Below are 6,987 nucleotides of genomic sequence, written 5' to 3'. Positions count from 1 at the left end.
TTGCTGTACATTTTTTCTTTGCTACTGTACTGCATTTCTGTACTGCACTCTACCGTTCTTTTGTTTTAATTTTCTGTACTGGTCGTCTCTGTTACTGTACTCATTCTTCTGTGTTACTGTACTGGTCTTCTCTGTTACTGTACTGGTCGTCTCTGTTACTGGTCTTCTCTGTTACTGTACTGGTCTTCTCTGTTACTGTACTGGTCTTCTCTGTTACTGTACTATATTTGTTCTTCTGTGTGTCTGTACTGGTCTTCTGTGCTACCAGTGTCAGGGGAACGCCTTCCTATTGAACAAAAGAAAGGAAAAATAACAAATGAATAACTTGATGGATAATAATTATATTTTTCTAAGGATTTTAATTAAAAATAAATAAAATAAATATTGGCCGCTGTGGTTCCAGTAGGATGTTGGGACATGAGAATCTTATGCCCAGGATGGTCTTCTGATGATGTTTTAGAAGAAATGGTGTTGGTTATCCTGGGTGGCGGTGTTCGTCCCATGTTCTGAAAATCCTGTCACTACTTGGTTGTATCACCACAATTCAGATTTTAGAGGTGAGGAGTCGTAATGTCCCACTACGTCCTGTAGACAGGGATCTTGCTCCAATTAACTAGCGTCTACCCTGGTTGACCAGGTCAGCAGCAGAGCTGATAATAAAGAAAACACTGGTTATATAAGTGTTAAATAAGTATGACATTGAAGAAAGACAAAGGCTGGTATTCTACTTCAATGTCATGACTTGTAACCAGGTAAATTAGTATCAATGAACAGAAATACTCCTTGTAGATCACCGTACCTGATCATGAGAAGAGTGGAGGTGAAGTTATTCTTCAAACTTCAACCCACACCAGGTAAGGTTAATACTACCAGGAATAGAAATTAAAGCAACTCAGACGCTAGGAACTGAAGTTTAGCCTCTGCCCACTAGATGGAAGAGTGGGCGGTAACACGCTAGTGGTTCCTGGGTGTCTGAACAACCATACCTCCCACTTTTTTAAGTTTTTTTTCCTCAAAATATCCCCTTTCCTAAACTTATAGTCGGAAGCAGTATGTTAAGTTACAGAGGGAAAAGTACTATGTACACCCTCGGTTCAGCCAATCTGAGAAGTGGTTTTCCGAGTCATATATATATATATATATATATATATATATATATATATATATATATATATATATATATATATATATATATATATATATATATATATATATATATATATATATATATATATATATATATGAACAACTTTAAACTTATAAGACTGGATAGCCCATCTTAAGAGTCGGCTACTTGAACCTTTGAAGTTTTCCAGGTACATCAGTGGCTTGCGATCTGTTTCAAGCACAAAGGGTTTTCCATATAAGTAGTAGTTGAACCCACTTACACCCCATACCAATGCATAACATTCCTTCTCCACAGTGGAGTAGTTTTCTTCCCTCGCAGAAGCTTCTTACTGGTGGAAGATATAGGGAAGTGAATCTCATCATAATACTGTAGTGGAACAGCCCCGAGTCCTGAATGGAAGGCATCCGTTTGGAGACAAAAGACTTTATTAATAACTGGTAATTTTAGAACAGGAGGATTGGAAAGTATTCTTTACTTTGTTCGAAGCTTTCTACAGCCTCTTCAGAACAAACAAGAGGTTCCTTTACATACTTTTTAAATAGTCTGTGAGAATGGAAGTCAGACCTTTTAAATTATGTACAAAAATTCTCTTTTGAAATTTACTGACCCAAGGAAACTTCTTAGCAATTTTGTTTTGTAGTTAGGAAGGAGCTTTCTAGAACTGCTTTCGTCTTGTTAGGAAGAGGTGATAAATTACTGTCAGAAATAATAAACCCGAGGTATTGTACTTTGAAATAGCCAAGAAAACACTTCTGTGGTTTGATTGTAAGGCAATGAGCTCTTAGTCTTTTTAAAACCAGCGACAGTGTAGTAAGATGATCCTCCCAGACATAAATCATGATGTAAATATTATCGAAATACACTGAAACATTCTTGAGGTCAGAAAGGAATATTCTCATAAGCCGGATATACGTGGCACACGCGGTGACCAAGCCGTAAGGCACTGTGCGATATTGCATTAGTCCTTTATGAGTAGGGAAAGCCGTTTAGAGTCTGGGTGTAATGACACTTGATGGTACGCTTGTGAGATGTCTAATTCAGAGAAAAATTTACAGTCATGGAATTCATACAAGTCATGATCGATTACTGACATGGGTTCAACGTCCCATTTAGTGATAACATTTAATAACGAAAATCTTGAGCCAGTCGGTAAGAATTGTCTGATTTCTTAACCATGACAACTGCTGAACAGAAAGCTGATTTAGAAGGTTCAATGATATTTAACTTTAAGAGTTTGTCAACTTCGTTATCAAATGTTTTCCGTAAGTGAACCGCAACAGGATAAATTTTCCGTCTTACTGGTTCATGAGCTGACAATTGAATCTTGTGTACAACGGTAGTGGTAAGTCCTGGGATCTCTGTGAATATGTCAGAAAAGGTATTTACTATGGCATTTACTTGAGGCTTTTGTTTAGTAGATAGTTCACTCTTGATTTTGATGTTTGAGTTATTAGTTGGAGAATCAACAGTTAAGATATCTAGTAGTTCCTTCGATTCTGTGCGAGACTAGTGATCTATAATACAAACTTTACATTCACGAGAATCAAGACTGTTAGACAAAATATCTTCATCGAAGGAGTTTCAACGAAGAATAACTTCTCTACGGTGGAACAGTTCCAAAATATTGACATGTTACATTCGTTCTTTACCCTTGACATCCAAGAGATAATCTACCTTATTACAGAACTTTACTATTTTATTCGGTCCGCTCCAGGAAATTAACAATTTGTTGGATTTATCTGGTAAAAGAACTAAAACTTCATCGCCAATATTAAATTTACGCTTGACTCTTTTGGTCAATATAGGTCTTGTATGTTTCCATGGAAATATTCAAGTTCTTGACAACTAAATCAGCGGTTTCTTCTAATCTTTCTCTCAGATCTAAAAAGAACTGATAAGTGCTTTGAACTTCAGGTTTAATATCTTTGGACCACAGTTCATTCAAGATAAATAGAGGTTCACGAGCTTGTCTCCCATAAAGCAATTCGAAAGGGGAATATCCAAGTGAATCACTTGGAATCTGACGCATTACAAAGAGCACATGGTAGATAACTTTACCAGTCAGTTGGCTTAAGGAAACAAAGTTTCTTTAATATTGACTTTAGGATAGCATATTGTCATTCCACTCTTCCGTTACAATTTGGATGTAACGGAGGTTTAACACCCACAAGTTGATAAACTTGATCCATTAATTCAGAAGTAAATTGTGTTCCTTGATCAGAAAGAATTTCCCTGGGTATACCTACCCGTGAAAAAATAGTCACTTTTCTGCAACTTCTACTGACGTACCGCTTCTGGGAAGCTAGACGCAATGCCAGTCATAGTCAAGATGTATTTATGACCTCCTGATGAACCAGAAGTGATACGACCAACTCTATCCACTGCAACCCTAGCAAATGGGACTGAGTAAATCGGCATTATTACCATAGAAACTCTCATAGTTCTTCCAATTTGTGAGGAAAGCTAACATAATTTAATTTAATTTAATAATTTTATACCGTGAAGAATCTAAGTTAGGGAAAAGCTTACTAGAGATAACAATACAGGAACATCCAGTATCTCTAAGAATTGGCGAAACATTCATTCCATTAAGAGTACCTTCACTAAAAGCTGCGTTAATATTAGCTTCAGTGAAACACTTCCCGATATTCTCACGCTTCCTCTTGGCACATTCTTGACGTTTATGTCCAAATTCATTACAGATGAAAGATATCATCGTGAAGTCCGTGGAATTCTTAGGCACAAAGGTTTAGGGCCCCTCAGTTTGCTGAGGCACAACAGATTTATATCTGCTACGGTCCTTGGGGTAGTTATTATGCTCACACACACATATACGGTCCTTGGGGTAGTTATTATGCTCACACACACATATACGGTCCTTGGGGTAGTTATTATGCTCACACACACATATACGGTCCTTGGGGTAGTTATTATGCTCACACACACATATACGGTCCTTGGGGTAGTTATTATGCTCACACACACATATACGGTCCTTGGGGTAGTTATTATGCTCACACACACATATACGGTCCTTGGGGTAGTTATTATGCTCACACACACATATACGGTCCTTGGGGTAGTTATTATGCTCACACACACATATACGGTCCTTGGGGTAGTTATTATGCTCACACACACATATACGGTCCTTGGGGTAGTTATTATGCTCACACACACATATACGGTCCTTGGGGTAGTTATTATGCTCACACACACATATACGGTCCTTGGGGTAGTTATTATGCTCACACACACATATACGGTCCTTGGGGTAGTTATTATGCTCACACACACATATACGGTCCTTGGGGTAGTTATTATGCTCACACACACATATACGGTCCTTGGGGTAGTTATTATGCTCACACACACATATACGGTCCTTGGGGTAGTTATTATGCTCACACACACATATACGGTCCTTGGGGTAGTTATTATGCTCACACACACATATACGGTCCTTGGGGTAGTTATTATGCTCACACACACATATACGGTCCTTGGGGTAGTTATTATGCTCACACACACATATACGGTCCTTGGGGTAGTTATTATGCTCACACACACATATACGGTCCTTGGGGTAGTTATTATGCTCACACACACATATACGGTCCTTGGGGTAGTTATTATGCTCACACACACATATACGGTAGTTATTATGCTCACACACACATATACGGTCCTTGGGGTAGTTATTATGCTCACACACACATATACGGTCCTTGGGGTAGTTATTATGCTCACACACACATATACGGTCCTTGGGGTAGTTATTATGCTCACACACACATATACGGTCCTTGGGGTAGTTATTATGCTCACACACACATATACGGTCCTTGGGGTAGTTATTATGCTCACACACACATATACGGTCCTTGGGGTAGTTATTATGCTCACACACACATATACGGTCCTTGGGGTAGTTATTATGCTCACACACACATATACGGTCCTTGGGGTAGTTATTATGCTCACACACACATATACGGTCCTTGGGGTAGTTATTATGCTCACACACACATATACGGTCCTTGGGGTAGTTATTATGCTCACACACACATATACGGTCCTTGGGGTAGTTATTATGCTCACACACACATATACGGTCCTTGGGGTAGTTATTATGCTCACACACACATATACGGTCCTTGGGGTAGTTATTATGCTCACACACACATATACGGTCCTTGGGGTAGTTATTATGCTCACACACACATATACGGTCCTTGGGGTAGTTATTATGCTCACACACACATATACGGTCCTTGGGGTAGTTATTATGCTCACACACACATATACGGTCCTTGGGGTAGTTATTATGCTCACACACACATATACGGTCCTCACACACACATATACGGGGGGTAGTTATTATGCTCACACACACATATACGGTCCTTGGGGTAGTTATTATGCTCACACACACATATACGGTCCTTGGGGTAGTTATTATGCTCACACACACATATACGGTCCTTGGGGTAGTTATTATGCTCACACACACATATACGGTCCTTGGGGTAGTTATTATGCTCACACACACATATACGGTCCTTGGGGTAGTTATTATGCTCACACACACATATACGGTCCTTGGGGTAGTTATTATGCTCACACACACATATACGGTCCTTGGGGTAGTTATTATGCTCACACACACATATACGGTCCTTGGGGTAGTTATTATGCTCACACACACATATACGGTCCTTGGGGTAGTTATTATGCTCACACACACATATACGGTCCTTGGGGTAGTTATTATGCTCACACACACATATACGGTCCTTGGGGTAGTTATTATGCTCACACACACATATACGGTCCTTGGGGTAGTTATTATGCTCACACACACATATACGGTCTCACACACACATATACGGTCCTTGGGGTAGTTGGTCCTTGGGGTAGTTATTATGCTCACACACACATATACGGTCCTTGGGGTAGTTATTATGCTCACACACACATATACGGTCCTTGGGGTAGTTATTATGCTCACACACACATATACGGTCCTTGGGGTAGTTATTATGCTCACACACACATATACGGTCCTTGGGGTAGTTATTATGCTCACACACACATATACGGTCCTTGGGGTAGTTATTATGCTCACACACACATATACGGTCCTTGGGGTAGTTATTATGCTCACACACACATATACGGTCCTTGGGGTAGTTATTATGCTCACACACACATATACGGTCCTTGGGGTAGTTATTATGCTCACACACACATATACGGTCCTTGGGGTAGTTATTATGCTCACACACACATATACGGTCCTTGGGGTAGTTATTATGCTCACACACACATATACGGTCCTTGGGGTAGTTATTATGCTCACACACACATATACGGTCCTTGGGGTAGTTATTATGCTCACACACACATATACGGTCCTTGGGGTAGTTATTATGCTCACACACACATATACGGTCCTTGGGGTAGTTATTATGCTCACACACACATATACGGTCCTTGGGGTAGTTATTATGCTCACACACACATATATGTCTGGCACTTGTGTCATCTCCGAAGATGTCTGAACATTTTGTTCTTTTATAAATATTTGTAAATGAAAGATTACAGACGAAAGGACTTGATCCCTTTCCACCCAAGGTGTGAGTGGTGCTAACACCATACCCATGGTGTGGGTGGTAGTAACACCATACCCATGGTGTGGGTGGTAGTAACACCATACCCATGGTGTGGGTGGTAGTAACACCATACCCATGGTGTGGGTGGTAGTAACACCATACCCATGGTGTGGGTGGTAGTAACACCATACCCATGGTGTGGGTGGTAGTAACACCATACCCATGGTGTGGGTGGTAGTAACA

General features: G+C 39.9%; 1 long non-coding RNA gene across 1 annotated transcript; it reads right to left on the bottom strand.

Moving 5' to 3' along the window:
- Positions 1–321: 321 nt before the first annotated feature.
- LOC138851336 (uncharacterized) lies at positions 322–1,018 on the bottom strand. Its single transcript, XR_011391164.1, has 2 exons — positions 800–1,018; positions 322–650 (listed from the first exon to the last, which is right to left on the bottom strand). It is a non-coding gene; the product is annotated as an uncharacterized lncRNA (long non-coding RNA).
- Positions 1,019–6,987: the final 5,969 nt, after the last annotated feature.

This window comes from Cherax quadricarinatus, unplaced genomic scaffold, assembly GCF_038502225.1.
Source record: "Cherax quadricarinatus isolate ZL_2023a unplaced genomic scaffold, ASM3850222v1 Contig361, whole genome shotgun sequence".
Taxonomy (NCBI): domain Eukaryota; kingdom Metazoa; phylum Arthropoda; class Malacostraca; order Decapoda; family Parastacidae; genus Cherax; species Cherax quadricarinatus.
Note: the sequence above shows the minus strand (reverse complement) of the source record. Positions and strands in the feature narration are given on the sequence as shown.